This window comes from Sus scrofa, chromosome 9 (genome assembly GCF_000003025.6).
Source record: "Sus scrofa isolate TJ Tabasco breed Duroc chromosome 9, Sscrofa11.1, whole genome shotgun sequence".
Classification (NCBI taxonomy): domain Eukaryota; kingdom Metazoa; phylum Chordata; class Mammalia; order Artiodactyla; family Suidae; genus Sus; species Sus scrofa.
Window position 1 is genome coordinate 27348131 of NC_010451.4, and position 25230 is coordinate 27373360.

Genomic DNA, 25230 nt, shown 5'->3' on the forward strand with positions numbered 1-25230 from the left:
GCCCAGGCCCCCTTGAGCAGGTAAGAAACAGCAGTAGCATCCAGATTAGTGACTCAAAGCCAAGGAGCCGTGCTCTTGGGTGCAGCAGAGAGGCACAGCCTTCATGTTATTGCCTGGCCGCCCTTTCCCTCTCATTTCCTAGCCTTGCCTTCACCTGCCCATCCAGAGCCACAGATGTCAGTAGGCTTTCTTTGAACACAGTCTCCTCACATCTCTCTACCTCCTATGCTCTTCCCTGCATGCCCTTCCCTTCTCCAGTTTTTGCCCTTCAAGGTCGAGCATTTAGATGCCCAGTGAAACCTTTTCCTGACTCGTTTAGGCAGTGGCGAATCCTCCTCTGGCTCTCACAGTTACATTATGGGAAATAGCTCTTTGCTGTATCTCCCCTCTTCCCCTCTCCCAAGGACCTGAATTGCAGAGCCCCAATTCTCAGCTCCTAAAAATTGCTCGGCAGAATGGAAGGTGCTAAACATTCATCTGTTGAATCAGTGAGTAAGTGAATGTGGGAAAGATAGCCCTGAGAAGAAGGAGAGGGGATGTTATCCTTTTTGTTTGTTTGTTTGTTTGCCCTTTTTTCCCCCCATTTGAGGCATATGGACGTTCCCAGGCTAGGGGTCAAATCTGAGTTGCAGCGGCTGGCCTACTCCACAGCCACAGCAACGCCAGATCTGAGCTGAATCTTGAACTCCACCACAGCTCACGGCAGTGCCAGATCCTTAACCCATTGAGCGAGGCCAGGGTTCCAATCGAGTCCTCATGGATACTAGTCAGGTTCATAACACACTGAGCCACAACGGGAACTCCCTATTATCCTTATTCTGCAGAGAGAGGAGCCAGATGGTAAGCTCAGCGGCTCCATCTTATTCAGCTTCCGGTTGGCAGCACCCAGCGTGGTGCTCAGCAGACAGAAAATTGCTCCATGAATATTTGCTAGGTGTATAGGAGGCGATCAAAAGGAGAGAGACTCGGGCACAAATTCCCCTCCTCCCAGCTCCCCACCCCCAGAGAAATAAACGAGTAAGCCAATCACTAGGAAGAGTGTAGGTGTTTACAAAACAACCTTGTGCATATTAGCGAAGGTCTGGGATGGGCAGGCGACGCGGTCTACGTTCCTTAAAATCCAGGTGAGATTTGTTAGGGGTGGTGGAGGGAAGGAATGGGAGAGAGGGTGCAGATCCTGGGAAGGCTGGGTGTGGCACTTCAGGCGACGGAGGAAAAGATGATGGTGAAAGCAGGGAGAGCAGCCATCAAAGGGGGGCACAAAGAAATGGAGAGTCAAGGGGGAGTGGTGTGGGGGAAGGAGCGTGATCACTGTAAGATAAGCTGCAGAGGAGAAGCTCTCAGGGTGAGGGGAAGATGGGAGACACCTGGGAGGTGGGGGGATTGGACCAAGACAGCCTGCGAGGAGTCCAGGGGTGAGGCTCAGCCATTTCCTTGCCAACAAGCATCCCGGTTGGTGGGGAGAAGACCCAAGTTCTGAAACCTGCTGGTTAACAGCTAAGGGACTGGGACTCTGCACTTACTCAGAGCTGCCTGGGGTGAAGGCCTGCCTCTGTGGTTTACCAGGTGTGGGGCCTGGGGATTTGTCTAAATCTCCATTTCCTTATCTGTCAAGAGGGGATAATGAGTGTAGCCACCTCTGAGAGGCGTTGTGAGAATTCAGTGAGTGGATACAGATCAGCAATACCTGAGCATACGCAATGCTCAACAAACATCAGCAGTAGTAATTATCCACAGTATATAATGTGACATTTCACTTGGTTGATTCCTGTTTTTCTGCATCCTTCCACCCAAGGAAGGGAGGTGCTAAAAGGACCTCTGAGCATCCCTTACTCCATAGGTAGCAAAAATGAGAAGTTGGATGGGAGAGAATTGGGCATCTCTTAGGCATTTTCTCCATTGGGTTATTTTGTTACAGGTCTGGTCTGTTACAAAATTCAGTTGTTCAGGAAGTGGGAGCATAGTAGCCAGGTGGGTGACCTTGGGGAAGAAACGTTCCCTCTCTGAGCCCCTGTTTACCCATCTGTAAGCTTGGGAGGATAGATTCTCTGATCTCTAAAAGCCCTTCCCATTCCATAAGGCCACTAATTCTAAATAGGTCAAGGGCTGAGACGGGAGCGGGGAGATCGGCGGGCAGTGGAAGGTGCTAGAAAGACCCATTTGGTGGATCACGGACATCTTAGATCTGTGTGAGGTCAAGGAGCTGCCAGGGGTCATGGGCTTCAGTCTCAGAGTCCCTGAGAGTCCCCAGCAAGGTTATATAGCCTGTACTGGGAGAAGGGCAGAGAGCTGTCTGGCTCAGAGAGTGACTGCTCTGGTCTCTCAGGGCCCGTGAAAAATCTACAGGGCAGCAGGGCAAGGAAAAAAAAAATGCAGGAGGACATCCATGCATCATAGAACCACTTCTCTCTCTGTCACTCTGCATTACAGGACAGCCAGGGACTGGATTAGGTGCTGCAATGTGTTATCAGGCCAGATGTCCCAGTGTGTAAATCCCTTCAACACCAATCTTTCCAGGCTTGCCAAAATGGCGAGAGGAACTCTGCCTGAGCCCTCTGTTCATTTAGGGCATCTGTAATTTGAGGAAATATTCTTTTCAATACCCACAGGCTATCTCCTGTGCCTCAATCTCTCTTTCTCTCTCTCTTTCCCCGAAGACACGTTTTCCTGTAAATACTGCAGCTCCGCTCTGAATCACAGATCAAAGCCTTGCTTCTTCATTCATCCTTTGAGGCCAAATTGCGATTTATAATGTCTGTGGTTTTCACTAATCTGTCTCTGTGTCATCTCGCTTTAAATCAGCAGAAAGCAGCTCACAATAAGGCAGGCAAGCGGCCCCACGGAAGCAGAGTGTAATTTGAGCCCAGCGTTGTGGAGTCTCGGTACCCACAGGTAGAACTATCTGGGGCCTTGATTATAGCCACGTTAATCTTGGTAAACAACTTGTTTTGCTGAATGTCAAAAGCCAGATGAAACAAGGGAAATTCACGGTTATCAGAAAACAAGACGTGATCCCTTCCTGCCCTTTCCAGAGACATCTAAGGCTTTGTCTCTTTGGACCAAATAAAGGGAGTGTGGAAGTCGGGCTGTTTTCCTTAGGCGGAGGGACAGTTCTGGAACTTTGGGGGAATTGGACGTTTGCAGAGCTGGGTCAGAGTCTAGTGTCTGGGGAGAGTCCGGGAGAGTTATAGGGGGATTTTGTTGTTGGTTTCCTCCTCCGAAGAAAACATTCCTGAAGGCAGTTATTATGCCTGGTTGTTTAACCTGGTTGCCTGTCTCCTGGGGACAGGGCTGACACTAATTGTGCCCGCCTTCAGCTTTTTGGGTGGAACAGTGTACCCTAAAGACTCCAGGGTCTCGTGGGGTTATGACAGACCAGTACCATCTGAGCTAACGTGAAACTAAGGTTAAACACATTGTGGAAGAAAAGATTTATTCCGAAGCATGTCAGTTTGTTGCAACTGCTGGATTAAAACGCTAGTTTGAATAATCCTTATTCTTGCTGAATTTCTCTAGGGGGCTTTCATGGAGTTTCGTTGTCACTTAGGCCAAGCAATGGAAGGTTGATGACATGGCATGTCCTAGTCCTGGGTGTGCTCCGGGTTTTAATTTAAAACCAACTCCCTCCAGGCTACTAAATCTGCCCCACTTTCCCAGAGACAGGAACCAGTAAAGATCTTCTTTGATCTTCTGGTGGGGAATATACTCACCACTGGAAAGCTGGGGAGGGGGACGGGGGAGAGGAGATGAAAGAATCTGGTTAAAATCCCCAGGTTCAGACTTCTCTGAAAAGGAGATGTACCATCAAAACACTTTACGACATGCTTCAGTTTGCAAAGAAACTTCAGATTAAGATGTCCTGTATAGAGTAAACCGGGTGGAGACTTTGTCTTCATTTTATAGAAGAAGAAATCAAATCCCTGAGAGATTAACGCACTTACTTGCCCAAGGAGTCCTCAGCAACTGCGTGCAAGACAAAATCTCCAAACTCCATGTTTTTTCCTTATTTCAGTCTAGTCATGGAGACCTCTAGGCTGATCACTGCATGGGCACAGGGCTGGGTACCGCAGGTAAGGCAGGTTGTGCAGACCTCACTGTCACTGAGCAAGATAAGATGTTAGCATCCCTGTTTGGCATAAGGGGAAACTGAGCTTTAGAGGGTTTAAGCCTCTTTTCCAGTGTCATGCAGCTGGTAAGTGGCAGAGCTGGGATTCCAATACAAGTTCCCTGTCCTCTTTCCCTCTTTCTTTTTTTTTCTTTCTCTTTCTTTTCTTTTATTTTCTTTTTCTACTTTTTAGGGCCTCACATGTGGCATATGGAAGTTCCCAGGCTAGGGATTGAATTCAGAGCTGCAGCTGCCAGCCTATGCCACAGCCACAGCAACGCAAGATCTGAGCCACATCTGCAACCTGTGTCACAGCTCACAGCAACGGCGGATCCTTAACCCACTGAGCAAGGCCAGGGATTGAACCTGCATCCTCATGGACCCCAGTCGGGTTTGTTGCCATTGAGCCACGATGGGGAGCTCCATTCAGTGCTCTTTCTATCCCACGTTTCCAAGTATTGAAAAATCAACCTGGAAATAAAGAAAAGATCCCTTTGCGGAGTTCCCGTCGTGGCGCAGTGGTTAAAGAATCTGACTAGGAACCATGAGGTTGCACGTTCGGTCCCTGCCCTTGCTCAGTGGGTTAAGGATCCGGCGTTGCTGTAAACTGTGGTGTAGGTCACAGACGTGGCTCGGATCCCGCGTTGCTGTGGCTCTGGCGTAGGCTCCAGTTCGACCCCTAGCCTGGGAACCTCCATATGCCGCGGGAGCGGCCCAAGAAATAGCAAAAAGACAAAAAAAAAAAAAAAAAAAAAAGATCCCTTTGCTATCCTGAATTATTTGGATGGAAATCTGCAGTAGCTAGGAAACTGATGTCAAGTGAAGAATTTACTTTTCTGTAGAGATGAGAGATTGTAATGGCTAGTCTTTTGCCCTAATTCTGTGCGGTGTAATCGTGTCCCTTCCTACCGAGGACAGTGATGCTTTATGGCAGTGACATGTCAGCGTGGGGGAGGATGATTGTGTTGTGCACGGGAGGTGGGTTGTCGGAATCAGACAAGATCAATGGACAAGGGGCAGGGCAGTGGTAGGGAGCAGTATGATGGACACAAAAGTCTGATGATAGAGAAAAAAAGAAGCTTTTGAGAGGAGACAGGCTGATTAAAAGCAGGGATTGGAGACATGTTGAATGGTAAAAAGCATAGCAGTTGACGGAATGGAGGAGAAAGTGAGTGCTTCTGAGAATCTAAAGAAAGCAAAAGACTCTCCAAATAGCTTCATTGTGCACACCAATTTTCTTCTCCTAAACCCTGAGTTCAGCACCCTTGGCCTGAGGGCAGCAGAGGACTTCAAGAATCACTTATGAAGCTGGCTGGCTACTCAGGCATCAGGAATTGAGACTTGTGTAGAGGTAAATGGATGGAATCCAGGAGAGCAAGAAACTATGACGGGGTCTGTAATTTGGGATCTGGAGGGGAGACTTGCATTTGCAACCCATCCGAAAGGACTCGGATTCCCCAAAGCAAAGGCTGAGAGGGCCAGCCAGCCTGGGGGAAGAGGCTGGGGCAGAACTCGTTGCTGGCTGGACCCATGCCAGGTGGGAAGGGGTGATCAGCCTGGGGTCACTATTTATAATTTACTTATCAGTAAACATCATGTCCTCTGAAATGCCCATTTTGTAGTCAAGTGAATTGTCTCAATGGCTTCCTGGGAGTGTTCTGCTTATTGATACACAGCAGCAGGAGGAACAGGGACAGGGAGGGTGCCAGCCACCAACACAAGACCTCCAAAGACAGAAGCTAACTGTACCAGCCATCAGCAGTGCATGGAAGCTGAGAACCTGCTCAGAGATCTGGTCCCCAGAGTCCAGAGTGGTCTTGCTGAGGGTGGGCCTGTCAGCGTCACCCAGGGGAAAGTCCTGGGGTGTCAGATTCCAATTTCCTATCTGTCAACTAGACTTTACAGCCAATTAGAGGTTACGACTTTCTATCAGCTTAAAGGTAAGAGGCTCTTTACTTGTATACTGTTGAGGGGAGTGTAAATTAGTGCAACCATGTAAAAAAATATGGAGCTTTCCCAAAAAACTGAAAAAGAACTACCGTATGACCCAGCAGCAATTACACTCCTGGGTATATATCCAAAGCAAAACAAAACAAAAACAAAATAAACAATAAACCCCCTAAAACACTAATTTGAAAAGATAAAGGCACTTCAGTGTTCACAGCAGCATTATATACAGTTGCCAAGATATGGAAGCAACCTAAACGTCCAACACAGATAATTGGATAAATAAGATATGGTATACTTATGTACACACACACACACACACACACACACACACACACACACACACAGTGGAATACTGCTCAGCCATAACAAAGAAGGAAATTTTGCCACTTGCAGCAACATAGATGGACTTGGAGGTCATTGCGCTAAGGGAAATAAGTTAGATAAAGACAACTACTGTCTGATATCGCTTATATGTGGAATCTAAAAAATACAACAAACTAATGAATATAACAAAAAAGATGAATTCACGAATACAGAGAACAAACCAGAGGTTACCCGTGGGAAGGGGAGAGGTAAGTCTAGGTGGGGGAGTGGGAGGTACACAGTATTGGGTGTAAGAGAGCTCAAGGACATATTGTACAACATGGGGAATAGAGCTAATATTTTGCAAAAACTAAATGGAAAGTAACCTTTAAAAACTGTATAAAGCATTAAAGCAAAAAAAAAAAAAAAAGATAAGTGTCTCTTTGAAACACCCTACTCTTTGAAATGTGAGGTGTTCCACACAAAGGTATCCTGTCCATCTGGTCCTGCAAAGGTCGGGGAGTCAGGGAAGTAGCACTTGCCTGAAATAGGAGTGGAACTGACTGGACTGTCCTACATTCTCGTCTTTAAAATAGAAAGTGCCCAAGAAAGGATCCATTCCTCCCCATGCTATATCCTGGCGTGTATAATCGACAGGTTGGTTTAGACAAAGAAAAGATATGAACAAAGACTACTCAGCCTGAACCCTTTTTTGCAGAAACTAAGTTCAGACCATATGGTCAAGGTTTGTTTGGTGACACTCAATATTCACTAAATACCCATCAAACGCTCACTTTGGTCAGCATTGTGCTCAGCGCATGGAGTGAGGGACAGTTAGTCCCTCCTTTGTGTGGAGAGAAACTCGTTAACCCCTAGCATGAGGAGAATCAAATAGATGGAAATAAAGGGTTTGGGGAGGACGATTGGAACTACAGTGAATTTTGTCCAACAGCAATCAGAGACTGTCTTATCTGGCTGTGATTTGATGTGAGTCAATTTGGGATATTTGCTCTAGGCTGGAAGAGAGATTTTGAAAGTCAGTGAATGGGCCCATGGTTTTGGAAGGCCAGAAAGGACTGATGGGGTCACCAAAGCTGGAGGGGAGTTAGAGGGGAGGGCCCTAGGCTCCTGCTTCAGATCCTCACAGGGAAGCTACGCAGAGTTCAGGTAGGTCTTGAAGCACAGGTAGCATTTGCATGACCAGATTTCTCAACCTTGACACCACTGACTTTGGCGGCCATTAATTCTGGGTGTTGGGGGGCTGTCTTGTGCATTTTAGGATGTTTAGAGGCATCCTTGGCCTCTACAAAGTAGGTGTCAGTAGCATGCACTGTCCTAGTTGTGACATCCAAAACTGTTTCCAGACATTGCCAGACGTTCCCTTGGGGGCAAAATTGCTCCTGGTTGAGAACCACCGGCATAGCTGGTGGTGAGGGAAAATCATGTGTCCGGCAAAAAGATCCATTTGAATGAATGTGCAGAGGCATGACTCGACCTGCATAGGTCAGGGAATGGTGGTCACAGGGTATGGTAAGGAAAGGGATGTAGCGCTGGAAGAGGTTAGAAGAATAGTTCACGACCAAGATGAAATCCTTGCTGATAGCATTGCTAATAATTTGGACTTGATTTTGAAGGTAGACAGGAGCGCATGAGGTTTGGGGGAAGGCAAATGGTGGGAAGAAGAATCTAGCAAGAGTATAGAGATGGGAATGGACCAGTGGGAGGGTGAGAGCAGAAGATCGGAGGCTGTCCCAGCCCAGGTGGGAGGTAAACAGGGTCTGAACTTACAGAGGATGGAGAAGAGAGGCCACCGTGAGGGACGTTACTTAGGGAGATTGGAAACTTTGTAACCACAAGGATGTGTTAGGTGAGAGCAAGAGAGGGATCAGATGGTTGAGAGGGAAACTGGGGTTAAAAAGCATAGAATAGATTAGAAAAGGAGATTTGGGAGAAGAGGAGGAACAGATCTGACATTCAAAAATGAATTCTTCTCAATGCTATTCAGCAGGATCTCCTTGTAAATCTATTCTAAGTTGTGTCTGAGAACTATGTCTAGATACTCATGTTGCAACAGAAGAAAGGGTGGGGGAAAAACTGAAATTGTAATGTATACATGTAAGGATAACCTGACCCCCTTGCTGTACAGTGGAAAATAAAAAAAAAAGAAAATTAATAACATAATATCAGATTATAACAAAAGTACAAAATAAATATATATAGATGAGTCAAAAAAAAAATGAATTCTTAAGCTTGTGCCTCCGTATAGACACATAGTCGGCACTCAATAAGTTCTTTTTTTTTTTTTAATGGATCTGGAATTACCAGTTATTGGTTTAGGTGGAACAAGTCGTCTATCTGTTCAGTAGGGCAAAAACAAAGGTTAGGCCAATAATAATAACAATGATAATAATAATAATAACTGCCATTTATTTAGCATTACTAGGTGCCAGACAGTGAGTCACAGTTTTGCACACTATCTCACTCAGTATTTTAATAATCCTATGGGGTAGATACTACTTTTATCCCCACTTCAGAGATTATTTCATTTATTACTATTTATTAAGTGACTCCAAGGTGTCAGGAACTGTTTTAGGCACCTAGGATACATCAGCCAACAAAACAAAGAAAAAGAAAAACCCTGCCATTTTTGAATTTACATTTTAATGGGGAAACTGAAATGAAGAATCCAGAACTTAATGAGATGAGGTGCAGCATGTTTGCATGGCTGCTGGCATTGAGCAAGGCCCACAGAAACCCTAGGAACCCAAAGTAGACCCCAATGGAAAACGTCCCTGCAAGGTGGGCACAGAAGAGGAAAGATGGCCCAGTGCTGGCCCGTGAGAATTCTAAAGCCTGGAACTTGGGTACGAGGACAGAGGTACGCTTTCTTTTTTTTTTTTTTTTTTTTTTTGTCTTTTTGCTATTTCTTGGCCGCTCCTCGCATATGGAGTTCCCAGCTAGGGTCTAATCGAGCTGTAGCCACTGGCCTACGCCAGAGCCACAGCAACGCGGATCCGAGCCGCGTCTGCAACCTACACCACAGCTCACGCAACGCTGATCCTAACCCACTGAGCAAGGCAGGACCGAACCGCACCTCATGGTCTAGTCTGGTCGCTAACCACTGCGCCCACGGAATTCAAGGTACCGCTTTCTGAGTGACAGAATTATTGAATTACCAGGAGTGCATTTAGCTTCTGGGAACCTCCCTGACGGGGATGCACTAGCACTGCATGTCTATCCCCACTCCCATGACCAGGCAGGCATCTCTTTCCTGGCTAATCACCAAGACCTCTACTTTCAGTCAAGAGTCCATAAATTTAAGAGGGTCAGTGGCAAGCCATGTCCTTTCACCTTCAACCTTACCTAGTACAAGTATTTTTCACTATATATTAAATAGTGAGACTAATAATATAATATTATTATAAATATGGCTATTATTGCTCTGGGCTAGCTCTTTGGCTCAAGGTTTTCTGATCTATCCCAACTCAGCTGAGAGGGATAGAGCCCTTTTTACACATTTGGGTGGAAGCTGGGTCTTTTCTCAAGGGTAATAGGTGTAGATGAGCTTTTTTATCTCACTCTCCTCTTGGGCAGGAAGAATGACTACTTTGCGCCGTGTGGACCTCAGGGACCTGGCCTACATAGGTCTCAGGGTTTCATCTGTGACAATACAACATAACCAGCTTCTTCTAGAGCTATAGCCTCAGTTCCCACTCATTGGTGGTGTCCACTGTCTAACACTGGGGAGAAAAGCCGCACCAACTGGACATAGAATGCACAAGACCTGGCCTTGGGGCCTTGTACATTCGACTTAGGAAGGTTTTGGCCATAATATATATAAAACCAAAGTGAAAAAGTGATAAAATGTTTGCTCACATAGTTTCTTACTTGGCTAGTGTGGACTGCAGCTATAGTATGACCCCAGGTTGGATAACATCACCAAAGACCTAGGATGTTTCCTTCTCTCCATTCTGCCACTTTGATGTTGGCTTTATCTTCAGACTAGTGACAAAATGGCTGCTGCAGGCCCAGCCATCACTTCTGCGCCAGAAACGACCAGGGGAAGAAGAATGAATTTCCTTTTTTTCCATTTCTCTCTTTGAGAAACAGGGAAACTTTCCCAGAAGCCTCCTCAGAGATCTTACCCTTACAGCTCACTGGTCAGAAGAGGGTCTCATGCCTCTTCCTAAATAAAGCCTTGCCAGATGCAATGGAGTTACCGTGGTTGGTTTATAGACAAACCAGAGTCATTGTCTGGAGATGGGATTGGCATCAGCTTCCCCTGAAATACATGGCTGTTTGAAAGAGGATGGATGCCTGAATCCAAACTCATTTCTGTTTGGAAGGAGGAAGAAAAGTAGAGGGTGGTCTTGGATGGGCAACCAAGAGTGTTCTCAACAGCCCACCATGCTGCTCCCATAAGGCCAGCATTATCTGGACCACTAGTCAGGGGAAGCCACTCACCCTCCATCTCTCCATGCACATCCCCACCCTGAGGCACCACATCTGATGCATTTGTGCCATGCCAACTGGAGGCCTGCTGCTTCTCCTTCCTTCCTTCCTCTCTCTCTCTCTTTCTCTCTCTCTCAACAGTAGTTATAATCTTACTCTGTACTTAGGAAAGAACTTTCTTCCAACCCACTCTGGGCACTTTTACAGACTTGATGACCTCTGCCCAGAGGATAATTAACTTCCATGTATGGAAGTGGTGTGAGTGTCACGAGGCAGCCCCAAAGGCCCAATCAGAAGGTAGAACAGAGGCTTTGCCTGGGTCCTCCGACAGGAGTTTCAGGCCTGGGAAGGCTGAGGCTCTCCATGGAGGACTGTGGGTGCAGAGGTGCCGTCTGTGGACAAAGGCTTCGTTTGTGCTGACTGGAATTTCTGGAAAAAGTTAACTCCTCAGCAGTCTTGGAGAGGTGTGCAGTGATTACACAGAGGCAGAGTGGATTAGAAAGGCTGAGATCAGTTATTGTCTGTCTTGGCCTCATTCCAGTTTATATTCTTACCTTCAGGTAAAACCACAGGTGGCCATTGGATTCTTCCAAGGAACATTCTGTCCCTTTGCTATGCTGGCCGCCATGCTGGGTATTGGATACACAGCCTTGAGCAAGACACTGTTTCTGACCTCAGAGAGCTCACAGATTGCTGGGGAGAAAACTACAAGAACTGGCAATTACAAATAGAGTGGGATCAGTGCTTTGGTCCCCCTCTGTTGGGTGGGTGCTGGGCTTCCTGGAAAAACTGCTGTTTAATCTGAGACTTTGGGAAGAAGAAAGAATCAAATATCACCTATTTCCAAGAAAGACCATGTCTCAAGTTTCTTAAAGTTTAAGGGGCATTCATTCCACAGAAGGATAGTTTTAAATCACTTGGGGGAAAAAAAAAAAAAAACCACACACACCATAGATAGATAAGATTGGGAGATGATAAATTAAGCAGTCTGCAGAACTCTGCAGAGCTTTAAATAAATGAACTGATAACCATGAATCTCTGGATGTGGCGTGTACATTTCCCAATTATATTTGACCACAACATTCTTTTCCCCCCACCTCTCCCAGATGAGTGACTTTAATGCTGAGAACTTAGAACACGGGAACTGAGCTGAGACGGAAGATAGGGGTGATGGTGGGTCAGAGGGAGCATCACAGTTCTGCTCTAGGAGGTTCTGGGGCAAGCATTTGCTATAATAGCTGTGTTTATTTGATGGCCCTATTTACACTGTAGAGTGGACACTGTGATCCACCCAAATAATTGAACTCAGCTAAGTATAGTAAAAATATTCTTCTCATAGTGCATAATTTAGCAATGTGCATGTGGCCCCCATTTTCTGGCCAATGGGATGAGAGGGGAAGTGTGCTAAGTGCTTGCTTTTGGGGGAAAGGTTTCCTGCTCTAAGAAAGAGAAAAGAGGAAGAAGAGACGGCTGTTCTTCCTCTGGGCATATTCTCGCTGAACATGGCAGCTGGAACGGGAGAGACATCTTGCCACCAGCCTGAGGAAGAAACAAATACCTAAATGGCAGAGTAGCAGCTGAAGCAACCGAGGTCTTTGATGACAATGTATACCTTCTGATTAACTACATCTGGGGCCTACCCATTTATTGACTTCACTTTGACTTCTTATTATGTAAGAATGCATTTCCTTATCTTTAAACCAGTTTGAGTCAGACTTCTCTGCTGTTTGCAGTCCGAAGCAGCCCGGCTAATGAACTTTCTTCCTTTAATCTCCTTAGGAACATTTTCCACTGGCCTTTGGAGTCATGTCCTTGGTCAAGGCTCATGATTTGGATTCTCAGGTCGCAGGAGGAGTTGTCCTGGACCCAAGGGTCTGAGGCAGCAGGAGGTATAGTGGATGCATAAAGCTGGACCAAGACTCCACTGGTTCAGGCAAATGGGGACTTTTGTGAGTGGACATTCTCCCAAGGCCAAGTTGAAGCATTTGCTTGAGGAGCTGCCAGTGGGCCTCCTGCAGACACCAACCAAGCAGCTCAAACTCAGGGAGTCAGGGCAGGAAGAAAAGAGGTTTGCTCTGCTGACTGATCTGGAAAAGGTTTGAATTATCCTGCAGGGTTCCTGCTGTGCCCCTGCCCATCCTCCTTCTGCTGTCTCCTGGGTTACGTGGGCAGGACTTGGCTGCTTTGACCACTCTTACCCCACCCCCTTCCTTTTGCCTTCAGTAACATCTTCTGCCCTTTGGGGGTTCCATTCCTTTGATATCATTTTTGGGGAATGGCTTGAATTTATTTTTATCCATATTCAAAGCCATTTAAAAACAATAAAGATCTTTTGACCTGATTTTGTTGGTAATTATATGCATTAAATTTTCTTAACTCATCTTAACCATTTTTAAGTGTAGAGTTCAGGAGTGTTTAGCATGTGCTCTTTGTTGTCAAACAAATTGCCTGAACTTTTCATCTTCTTGGGTGAGGGTTAATTTTACATGTCAAGGTCGGCGGGGGGGGGGGCCCTGAGGCACCCAAACTCAGCACTATTTCTGGGTGTGTCTGTGAGGGTGTTTCTGATGAGATTAGAATTTGCAATGGTGAACTCAGTAAAGTAGACGTTCCTCCCCCATGTGGGTGGACACCATCTTTTGAGAGCATGGATAGAACACAAAGCAGAGAAAGGAATGACAGATCATGGGATTTCTCAGCTTCCATAATTGTGTAAGCCAGTTCCTTCTAATAAATTCTCTCTCTCTCTTTGGAGAACCTAACTAATACATCTTGCAAAACTGGAACTCTATACTCATTAAATAACTCCTCCTTACCTTCCCCTACCACCAGTCCCTAGTAACCACTATGCTGTTCTCATTTCTATGAATTTGACTACTTTAGATACCGCATATAAGTTGAATCATATGGTGTTTGTCTTTTCATGTGTGGCTTATTTCATTCCAAACAATGTCCTCAAAGTTCATCTACATTATATCATGTGACAGAATTTCCTTCCTTTTCAAGAGTGAATAATATTCCATTACATGCCTGGACAGCATTTTGTTTATCTAGACATCCACTGAAATAGACATCGAAATTGCTTCCATCTCTTGACTATTGTGCCTTGGCATCACTTTTACCTACTGTTCTGGCTGAAGTTTGGGTTTCTAATTCTGTTGCCCACATTTTGTTTTAGCCAGATTTCTATGGAATGGCTGGAGGAAGGGGAAACCCAAGAAGCATCTCAGCCTCCTAAAGATGATCTTGCTAATGAGTAGCTCAGGAAAATAAATTTATTTTGGGGGAAAAAGACTCCAGAATAATTCTTATGTGTTCCATGGAGAGCTGAACAAAAATATATAGTGTCAAAGGTGGGTATCTTTCCGCCAATGTAACTACTCATCTCAGTTTACTCTGTAGCCATAAACTGCAGCTGAAATGTAAGTGCGTTTAAATATTCCTTTTCTTATCTATAAAATACAATGCAAACTCAATGGAAAAATTTGGGAAACAGCAATAACAGCTACCACTTAATGAGGTCATATTTTGTGCAGAGCTTTTTTGCCAGGCACTTTAACGATAACCTTAATTCACAGTCATAGAGAACAGATATGTGGTTGCCAAGGGGGAGGAAATGGGATGGATGGGGAGTTTGGGGCTGGTAGATGCAAACTATTATGTTTAGAATGGATAAACAATGAGGTCCTACTGTATAGCACAGGAAACTATATCCAGCCTCTTGGGATAGACCATGATGGAAAGTAAACTATGAGTAAGAGAATGTATACATGTGTATGACTGGGTCACTATGCAGTGCAGCAGAAACTGATGCAACACTATAAATCAACTATAGTTTAATAAAAATAAAATAAGAGAATTAAAAATATATATAATCTTTTAAACCCACACGACTCTTTGAAGTAGGCATGTGTAACATTTCAAGTGAGTTGCAGACAGTGGAGGACATCTCTTCCTCAACACTGCTTTGTACACACCTCCCCCATCAGGCCTGATTCACCCTGGATATGGAACCAATCTAAATGCTAGAGCAGGTGCAGCCCACCTAGGTGAGCTCTCCCTTTGCCCTGAAGTTCCCAGGGACTGCTCAGCTGCCGGTGACACTCCGTACAACTAAGGATGCATCAGAGTTAGGAAAACAGCTCAATTCTTGCCCCACTGCTGCCCTTTTATATGTGGGCTTACAACATCATCCTAGAAAAACCGAAACTAACAATCTTCAGTATTTCTAGTAATGAGAATGTTTATAAACATTGGGCTCTCTTGGTCCTTGAGCAAAATAGCATAACCAGGGCCACAGAACAAGGCTTCTCATTTTTCAGTGCCCTGGAAAGTCCACTCCCATGAGTTGATTTAATCCCCTTTACTTTGGTGGCTCTGATAGATTTTAAGCTGATGTTAAATACATTCTCCTGTGTGTGTGTGTGTGTGTGTGTGTGTGTGTGTGTGTGTGTGTGTGTGTGTGTTTTAATGTCCAGGTTACAGGTGAAGCAACTGAGCCTCAGAGAGGTTAAATATTTTGCCTGAGGTCAGACATCTAATAAGAAAGAGTCAGAGATAGAATCGAAGTGGCTGTGAATTAAGGCAGACAGAATACAGATGGGGTTTGGATTTGGCAAAGTTCCTTATCATTTTGAGTTTCACTTTTCACAACAGAAACAGGGATGATAGTAACTACAAGGATTGTCGAAAGGATTAGAAGTAATACATGTAAAGCACTGAGCACAGTGCCTTGCATTGTGGGTGGGCCAGAACTGTGAGCCGCCCAAATTGTGCTGCCTGACTCCGAAACCTTTTGAACATTCCTTAGAACAACAGTACTTCTCCCACATAAATGAAAAAGATGGGGGGAAAAAAAGAAAGAAAAAGAAAAGAAAGAAAACCATCAAGTCACCCCATACTTTCCCCAAGGACCAAAAGCATTAGCTTTTGGTAATTTGTCTCATCCCCCCATTTCTTTCATCTTCCTTTCATTGAAATATTGGTCCATAGTTGTAAGCACACTGTACATAAGATTTGTGAACTATTTCCTTTTCCCTTTTTATTACATGCTAGGGTGAACTTCAATGTCTACTTTCCTGCCATTGGGTTTTGTGGGAACCAACAGCCCTGGAGAGATCAGAAGCTTCTGTGGTGACTGCCCTTTGGGAAGTGTGGGCCTCTCCGAGGTGGTAAGCCAGAGCTCATGAGTTCTTTCTTAATTCCTTTGTGCTTTCAGCTGTTTTTTCAGAGCCGGAGCCATTCTTTGGCACATTGGTGTCTCGACCTTCACCATGGCTTTGTAGTGTTGAGTTTGAGAGCAAACCCTTGCTCCTCTGAGACATCGTCCTGTTTTACCCCTCACGGTGCTCCCACCTCACTCAGATCACCAATGCCCAGGCTCTCCAGCCATCAGCCTCTTCTGCTCCTCTGATGCCTGGTGAAGCTCTTTCAAGAGGCACTTTGCCACCATCTTGTGATCTGTTGCCCTCTACTCTCAGGGGTCACCCCTGGACTTGGCTTCAGCTCCCAAACTGCTGAACTTCACTGAAGCATGTCTTGGAGTTGTATGAACTGAGGCCATAACAAATGGCATCACATTAGCTTTCACGGGCCTCCTTCAGTTGAGTGCTACCTTGACTGTTTCTTTAAGACTATGGGCCGTGTTTTGCTCAGCACAGTTCTAAATCGTCTCCATCATCCTCAGCCTCCAACCCTGTCCCAGGCAAGGCAAAGAGAGGATTCCTCCTTCAAGGGGAAATTGAAGGTACCTGGAAGCTTCCCCAAGTTGGTGCTTCTCTATCTCAAATGTTCCTTGTTTCTTTAGGCTCCCTTTCTTCTCTTTGGTCTCTGAGAAGAGTTCTTTCTGATTTCTAAAGTTCTGTTCACCTCTTCCCACCTTATTGAAGACCATTCCTTTATTTGCTCATCTCTTGACTATATGTTCAATGCACATACCTTGACTATCTTTTACCAAATAGGTACATGTCCCTTCCATCCTAAAAAATAAAACACAAAATAATAATAAATAAATCATTCCCTTAACTCTGCTTCCTTTTCCAGTCATTTCACTCATGTCATCAAAATTTCTAAATGATTAGGCTGTCCCCACCCCTTCCTTTTATTCTGACTTTGTCTTTACATCCTAAACGCATCCTACAACTGTTTTTTTTTTACAAATCACCAAGGACTTCATTTTTGCTAAATCTCATAGCCTTTCTCTCTCTTTCCCATCTTTGTTCAAATTAACAGATATTCAGTTAGCTCCTCACTAGGCTTTGTGCCCCCTCCTAGAGAGACAGATTCAGCTCTTACCCTCCAGAAGCTCATAGTTTCTCTACCAAGTGGGTCAGCCAGCTCTCCTTCCCTTCCTGACAACATGATTTTCCATTCTCTGTCTTTTTTTTTTTTTTTCCTACTTCCCCACAGACCCTCTTCCGTATTCTTTACCACTATCCTCTACTGACAGTCTTTAATTTGTCCCAGAAATTAAAACATTCACCAGGGCTCATTCCTTGGCCCTTTTCTCTCTATCCCCTCTTTCAGCATTTGCCTTCAATTGTCACCTCCATTTCACTAACCCGGTCTATCCTCCTGCCAACTTGTTCTCTCATTTTGGATTGAAATCATTATAGCTTGCTAGATATTCCAATGAAGACATTCTGCAGGCATCTCCCACTCGAAATGTCCAGCACTGAGCTCATCTTTCCCTCACCTTTCAGGCATTTCCCCCAGCACATAGACCTCCTCTGAGAACTTCCTCCACTCCAGGGTGGCCTTGATTTACACGATCCTACACCCTTGACCACAGCTGGTTGGATCCAGTCTCTCAAGAATATGGAATGATCGTGGGAAGTGATGTAAACTCAGAAGTGAGCCGCCATCTTCAATCACATGTACGGAGATGCAGAGAAGTCTGGCTTGTGAAAAGAAGCACAGATGGAGCAAAGTGAGGTAGGGATGTGGGTCGTGAAGACTTGGGATGACTCAGTGCTACCGAGGAGCAACATGGCGCCTGCTGGACTACCCATTCCTGATTCCTATCCCTTGTGAGGTTCAGATGTCTTTTCTGCCCTTACATTTCAGATATAATCCCCTATTTTTATAATAACTTCTCCCTTTTCTACTTAAGTCAGCGTAAGTGGGCTTCAAATGAAAGAAACTTGACCATAACACTTTCATTGCATTATGTTTTTAATAGTAAGAACTCTATTCTCTCAGTATCTAGGCTGAAAACCCTCCTACCATCTTTGTCTCTTTCCTTACCTCATCCCAACTCCTCATTCTGTTCCATTACCCAACATGCCCAGTGGAGTTGGTCTTTAATATTGCTCTTGGGAAAGGAAAAAGCTTTAAAATTTGTCTTTTATTTTCCTTCCTCCTATCACCTCTTACCCAGATATTTCAGAGCCTCTTTCCTGGTTTTCCTGTTTCTGGTTTTTTTTTTTTTTTTCCCCAGTCCATGAAAAGTCTTCAATACTTGTTCGTTACACATTGAATGACAATTATACTTCTCACGTGAAGTTTCAGATCTTACATCACGAGTACCTAAACACCTATCTTTCCATTCTTATCACAGGCTTTCCACCCTTGGAGGCCAACCTATACAGACCACATCATCAGGGCCTCTCTGCACTTTGGTTTCTGGTTGTGTTCAGCCAGTTGGGAGCTCTGGAAGGAGATGAGAGGGAGGAAGGTACATTCAGATATGTATCCCCTTAGTTCTCTCCCTTCAAGGTCCTTTTAGCATGGCTACGTCCCTTGGCCAAAGGTCACTGCTTACCTTGAGGTGGCCTCTATATGACTTTCTATCCTCCAGATTCTGGCAACCTCTCTCTTTCCTCCTTTCTTAGGCCTTGGTTTTTCTGGTGCTTTATTATGGCTGGCTATGGCTCCTTCCTTCTGCTGTGTAGTTTCCCTAATCTCTACCTACAACATTTTAAAGGGTTATTTTCAAATAAACACCCCTTGAGTTGTCCTAAATCTAGTGTGCCATTCTTTGGGGGGCCTTGACTGACACAGGGCAAAATGCAAATAGTTGCCACCTCCTACTAGGGTTTTGAGAATTAAATATTTTAATCTATGCTTTATGTTAAAACAGTGCCTAGATCATAATAAGCTCTTATAAATGTTAACTATTATTAGTATTATCTCCCATGACTTCTTTTTTTAAATGACTGATTGGATATTTATTACACACTATGCCATTTGCTTGCATCATCCTCTTTAAGTCTGTCAACAATTATTTAATGTAAGTTTTGTCTCCATTATACAAATGAGCCAACTGGAATTAAGAGGGTTAAATTTATTTACCCAGCTGGCAAATATAATGCAGCCAGGATTTGTTTTTGCTTTTGTTTTTGTTTTGTTTTGTGGTTCCTTGAAGGCAGAGACTCAATCCTATTAATTTTTACCTCATTTTTTTTAAAAACTTCACCCTTAATCAATCAAAGTAAATTTAAGACTAGCCCCCATCAATCTATTCTCCTCCCTAGCAGCCAGAATCATTTTAAAGAATGTAATTGGGATTCTCCTTCTCCCCTTCTTGAACCCTCCAATGCCTGCCTTCCACACCTGCAGTAACTGCATCCCTCTCTGCAGCGTATACAGAGTCAAATGGCTTGACCTCAGCACCATCCCCATCTGGACCACACTAAGCTTGCTTCTGCTTGAGGCCCTTTGGCTGGCTGTCCTCCCCGCTGGCACCAGGTTCCCTCAGCTCCATGTGGGGCTGGCTCCTTCCTGTCACTCAGACCATAGTTTTCATATCGCCGCTTCCAAGAGGTCTTTGTGACTTCTCCGTCTAGAGTCACCATTAAGTCACTCCCTCCTTTGTCTCCTTATTTACATTTTCTGCATAGCACTTCTGTTTGCTTCTCTTAAAGCAGCTTTATTGAGATATGCCTTACATGCCATAAGAAGCCTCTGTCTAAATTACACAATGCAATGGATTTTAATGTATTTACAGAATTGTGCAACAGTCACAATAATCTGATTTTAGCACATTTCCAGCCCCCTTGTACCCCATATTACTGAGCTGTAAAAAAGAACAAAATAATGCCATTGGCAGCAACATGGATGGACCTAGAGATTATCATACTGAGTGAAGTAAGTCAGACAAAGGCAAATATCATATGAGATTGCTGATATGTGGAACCTAACAAAAAATGATACAAAAGAACTTATTCACAAAACAGAAAGAGATTCAAAGATTTTGAAAACAAACTTACAGTTACCAAAGGGGAAATGTTACAGAGGAGGGTGGGCTAGGCATACACACACGATATACAAGATCATAAGTACTAAGGACCTGCTATATAGGACAGGGAAATCTACTCAAATTCTGCAAAAACTATATGGGAAAATAATCTGAAAAAGAATGGATGTACTATACGTATGACTGATTCACTTTGCTGTGCACCTGAAGCCAACACAACATTGTAAATCAATTATACTCCAAAGAAATTTTCAAAAAATAATAAAGAAAGAAACCTTGTACCCATCAGCCCCACCCCTCCCCTGAGCCCTTCATCCTCCAGCCACTAAACTGCTTTCTGTCTCTGCCTATTCTGGATCATTTATATACAGAAACTCACACAACACGTGATCTTTGTGACTGACTTCTTTTACTCAGCGTCATGTTTATCCATTTTTTTTTTTTTTTTTTTTGTCTTTTGTCTTTTGTTGTTGTTGCTATTTCTTGGGCCGCTCCCGCGCATATGGAGGTTCCCAGGCTAGGGGTCGAATCGGAGCTGTAGCCACCGGCCTACGCCAGAACCACAGCAACGCGGGATCCGAGCCGCGTCTGCAACCTACACCACAGCTCACGGCAACGCCGGATCGTTAACCCACTGATCAAGGGCAGGGACCGAACCCGCAACCTCATGGTTCCTAGTCGGATTCATTAACCACTGCGCCACGACGGGAACTCCCCCATTTGTTTTTTAAACGCAGGTCAATTTATTTATTCATTTATTTCCAAATGAAGGCTTATTTATTTATCTAAAATTTTTTTCACTTACTGCAATATTAGTTCTTTATTTTTTAAACATAGGCCAATTTATTTATTTCTTATATATTTATCTATTTATTTATAAATGAAAGCTTATTTATTTATTTATTCTTCACCTTTTCACTTATAGTGTAATGTTTTTGAGATTTACCCATGTTGTACTATAAACCAGTACTTCGTTCCTTTTTGGTGACAAATTCGGTCTCACGGTATGAATATCCCACATTTTATTTCCTTTCTCATCCATTGATAGACACTGGGTTGTTTTCGGTTTGGGCCTCTTTGTTTTTCTGTCCCCCTTTCAGTGAAGGGAGAGCAGGACCCGGTCTGCGTCCATCTCATTCGCCGCTATAAAGCCAGGAGCACTTGCACGGTGGACCAGACACGTCCCTATCTCTTGTCCCTGGGACGTGAGCGAGTCCATTGAAGAGCTGGGGACAGCCTAGGGGGTGTGTAGCATACCCCCAACCGGGGGAGCACGTGTCTACACAAAACAGGTCCTCCAACAGGGTTCAAGTGAGGGGCTGTCAAGCTGCAGAAGATCCAGGACAGCAGGGGCGGTGCTGTCTGCCCCCAGTGCTCTCCTGGCCCCCACTGTAGCATCATCCCCTCCTTCCTGCTGTCCAGGGCCTGTAATGATGCAGCCACAGAGAGAGCAGGTCTCTGGCAGAGAGCAGGAGGCCACCTTGCAAGGAGAGGCAGCAACAGGCGGCCACCAGGGCGATTGCGGAGCACCCGGGTCTCTGGCTCCGGGAGGCTGAGCTCCCACGGCTCTTCCTTTGACTCCGAGCTTCTCCAGGAGCTTCCCAGGTGAACGAATCAATAAACTCCTTTGTTGCTTTGGCCAGCTTGGCTTGGCTGTCTGTTCCTTGCAGCAGAGAGAATTATGATGAATATGCTTGGTTGGGTTCCTTCTCACCTAACTGGTCTGGTGACAGTAACAAAGAAGAGTTGTCTAGAGTTTCTCTGATGGGAAAGTATTTTCGTCCCATTATTTTACTTTACTCTTTTAACAGAAGGGGGAAAAAAAATCACATACCCAATTTTATACACAAGGAAACCAAAGATCAGAGACCCTAAATGATGTGCTTAAGGTTGCACAGCTTCAAGTTTGCATAGCTGGGCTCCCCATTGTGTGCCCCTTGCCTACATTGCCACAACCCTTAACAACTGGCTTTGGCTTTGACACTTGCTCCTGGGTGCTTCGGTTGTGTGCCTGCTACCCAAGTGCACTGCCTGCAATGTTTGCTGAGTAAATGAGGGGATTAGGACATGGAAAGCTACTGAACAGGAAGCCCCCTCCAGGTGCCTTGGAGCCAGGGTGACCTGAGAAGCTGAGTAGATGGGAAAGGAAACTGCCGGAACAGGTTACAAAGGGAAAGTAAACACTCGGCCCTTAGCAGGGGCTTCAGCAAACAGAACACAGGGCTGGGCCCTTCCTTCTTCCACTCCTTTCCCACCTTCCTTCCTGCTTCACGCCGCATGGCTTTTCATTCAAGATTAGTCCCAACTGAGGAAATGAGCAGAGCCTTCTCAAGGACCACATCTGAGTCAGAAATACACATCCACATCCGATCTCAAGAGAGATGAAGAAGAGAGATTCTGACATTAGAATCGCCTTCCCCAACTCCTGCTCCTCTCCTGTGCACTCCTCTAGCTCTTATTCTGCCCTTTCTTTAATTTAATTTCATTTTTTTTCCTTTTTAAGGCTGCACCTGCAGTATATGGAAGTTCCCAGGCCAGGGGTCGAATCTGAGCTGCAGGTGTCGCCTATGGGACAGCCAAGGCAGTACTGGACCCTTAACCCTCTGGGTGAGACCAGGGATGGAAACCACATCCTCACAGAGACAACACTGGGTCCTTAACCCACTGAGCCACAACGGGAACTCCTGCACTTTCTTCAATATTCTCTTCAACCACGGCACTGCAGCCACACTAATTTATTCAACAAATTTCAAACTGTCCTTTTTTTTTTTTTTTCCCTTCTGGCTCCCTCTTTCTCCTCCTCAAAACTCGTATTCATCCTTCAAAGCCCAACTGAAATGTTACCCCCTCTGAAATAGTCCTGCAAAGATCCTCCCTATTCTGAGCATCCATTGCATTTTATAAACATCACATCCTGGCAACGACCAAGCTGTATCACGGCTCTTGCTATGTTTGTTTTCTCACTAGATTACCATCCCTTGAAAGCCTGTCTCTGTCCTACAAAATTTTGTCTTCCAGCCCCTGGCCCAGCAGCTGTACAATAATAAATGCTCAATCAATGCTTGGTGCAATTTCATGAACAAAGACTGTCCTCTCCTGGGATGAAGGCCTGAGACTGCAAGGATAGCTGAGTGCACTCGAGAAGAATTTATTGAAATTTTCTTTCACGTGATGACTGATGACTTGAATGAAATCATTAGTAATGCAATCAGGTAAATAAAATAGGACTTTTTGGCAGGCAAGCTTAGAGAAGCTCTAGTTATGAGTTATTCCTTATAAAGAGTTCAGAGAAAATCCCTTTCATATTTCTGTCCTGGTTGCTACCTTGCCGTTTAGATGATGAATAGCGTGATTTTGGTCTTCATTTTATGGCAGATGATGTAGAGGCGAGATGCACCTGTGGACTGTCTTGGATTGAAAGGGCTGCTATTACAAAGAACCTTAAACTCAGGGGTTTTCACAACAGAAATGTATTGACTCATAGCTCTGGAAGCTAAAAGTCCAAGATCAAGGTGCCATCAGGGTTGATTTCCTCTGAGGGCTGTGAGGAAGGATCTGTTTCCTGTCTCTTCCCTAGCTTCAAGGTTTGCTGGCCTTCTTCGGCCTTCCTTGGCTTGCAGCATCACTCCATTTCTGCTTTCAGGTTCATGAGCCATTCTTTCTATGTGTGCTTCTGCCTCCAATGGCCTCCTTTCTATAAGGAGACTGACTGGTTGTATTGCATCAGGGTCTACGCTAATGACCTAATTTTTTTTTTTTTGCTTTTTTTTTAGGGTCACACTTGTGGCATATGGAAGTTCCCAGACTAGGGGTCAAATCGGAGCTGCAGCTGCTGGTACGTGACAGCTACAGCAATGCCGGGTTCAGAGCCACGTCTGCAACCTATCCAGTAGCTCACAGCAATGCCAGATCCTTAACCCATTAAACAAGGTCCGGGGTCAAACCCGAATCATCATGGATACTAGTCAGGTTTGTAACTCTCTAAGCCACAGCAGGAACCCCCAATGACCTCATTTTAACTTGATTGCCTCTGTAAAGATTCCATCTTCACATAAGGTCCTTTTTGAGGTACCAGGGTTAGGAATTCAAAATACAAAATGTGGAAAGACACATTTTGACCCATGCCAGTGACCCTGAGAATTGACAGCTGACCCAGAGTCCTAAAGCCAGCCTGGCAGAATAACAGAATAGGAAGAGATTATCAGTAAAGTTCGTCCTTCTGCCTGAGTCGACCCTCTAGTGCAAATAAGCCTTCATTGTGTTGCTAGAGAATCCCAGACAAAGAGATGCTAAGAAAATTTCAAAAGACACCAGTGAATAGTCACATAACTTGCTGTGGTTCAGCTCCTGTCAGGGCTTTTTTAAAAAGACCATATGCTTAATAATTGTTTTTTTCTTTTTGGTTGACCCTCAGCATATGGAGTTCCTGGGCCAGGGATCAGATCTGAGCTGCAGTCTAGACATAAGCTGCAGCTGTGGCAACATGGGGTTCTTAATCCACTGTGCCAGGAGGGAGGTAGAACCCACGTTCTAGTGCTCCCAAGATGCTGCCAATCCCTCTTGCACCACAGCAGGACCTCCAGTTTTTGTTTGTTTGTTTGTTTGTTTGTTTTTAAGAGGAGCTCTCCTTTAAATGATATAAAATCCAGGCTTATCAAAACCTAGGTCTTCTCTGCCTCTAGAAAAATTGTCTTTTGGGCTCAGAATGGGATGTCAAAATTTCCTGATTACTTCATATACTTGGAAGAAGACTGACCTGGGTTTTCCTCCTCAAAGTCCTGCCTATGTGAAACACATTGGCCACTGAGCCCCACAGGAAGTCAGTAGTGGTGTCTTTTGCCTCACTTGCTGCCGACGGGATGGACATCATGCCCCTTGCCCACGAGTGGCAGCTTCAGAGACTTAGCAGAGCTCTCTGGCCTCTGGGAAGTTACATCTGAAATGGGTATGGGACCAGAGTCTAGGACGAAGGTCCACCAAGGTGAGGTGTGGCCACTGGAAGTACTAGAGGAGCTGCAACTTCCCCACCAGCCCTCTAAGGGATGAGCTGACCTGGGCTGGGGAGGGAGAGAGAGGGCCATAAGCTCCGGCAGCCAACGGGCCTCTCCTCCGCCTGCAGCTTCCCCTCAGGCAGCAGGGGTGCTGGGACAGCTAATGGCACAGCTCAACTCTGCACACCTAGCCGTTTCCACTTCTTTGGGCTTTTGCCCTGTCTCCCTTAGTT

The 25230-nt window shown here is 45.0% G+C and overlaps 1 long non-coding RNA gene across 1 annotated transcript; it reads left to right on the plus strand.

Annotated features, from left to right (window-relative positions):
- On the plus strand, nt 966-18772 carry LOC110255418. The gene is made up of 2 exons (XR_002335591.1): nt 966-1124; nt 15866-18772. It is a non-coding gene; the product is annotated as an uncharacterized LOC110255418 (long non-coding RNA).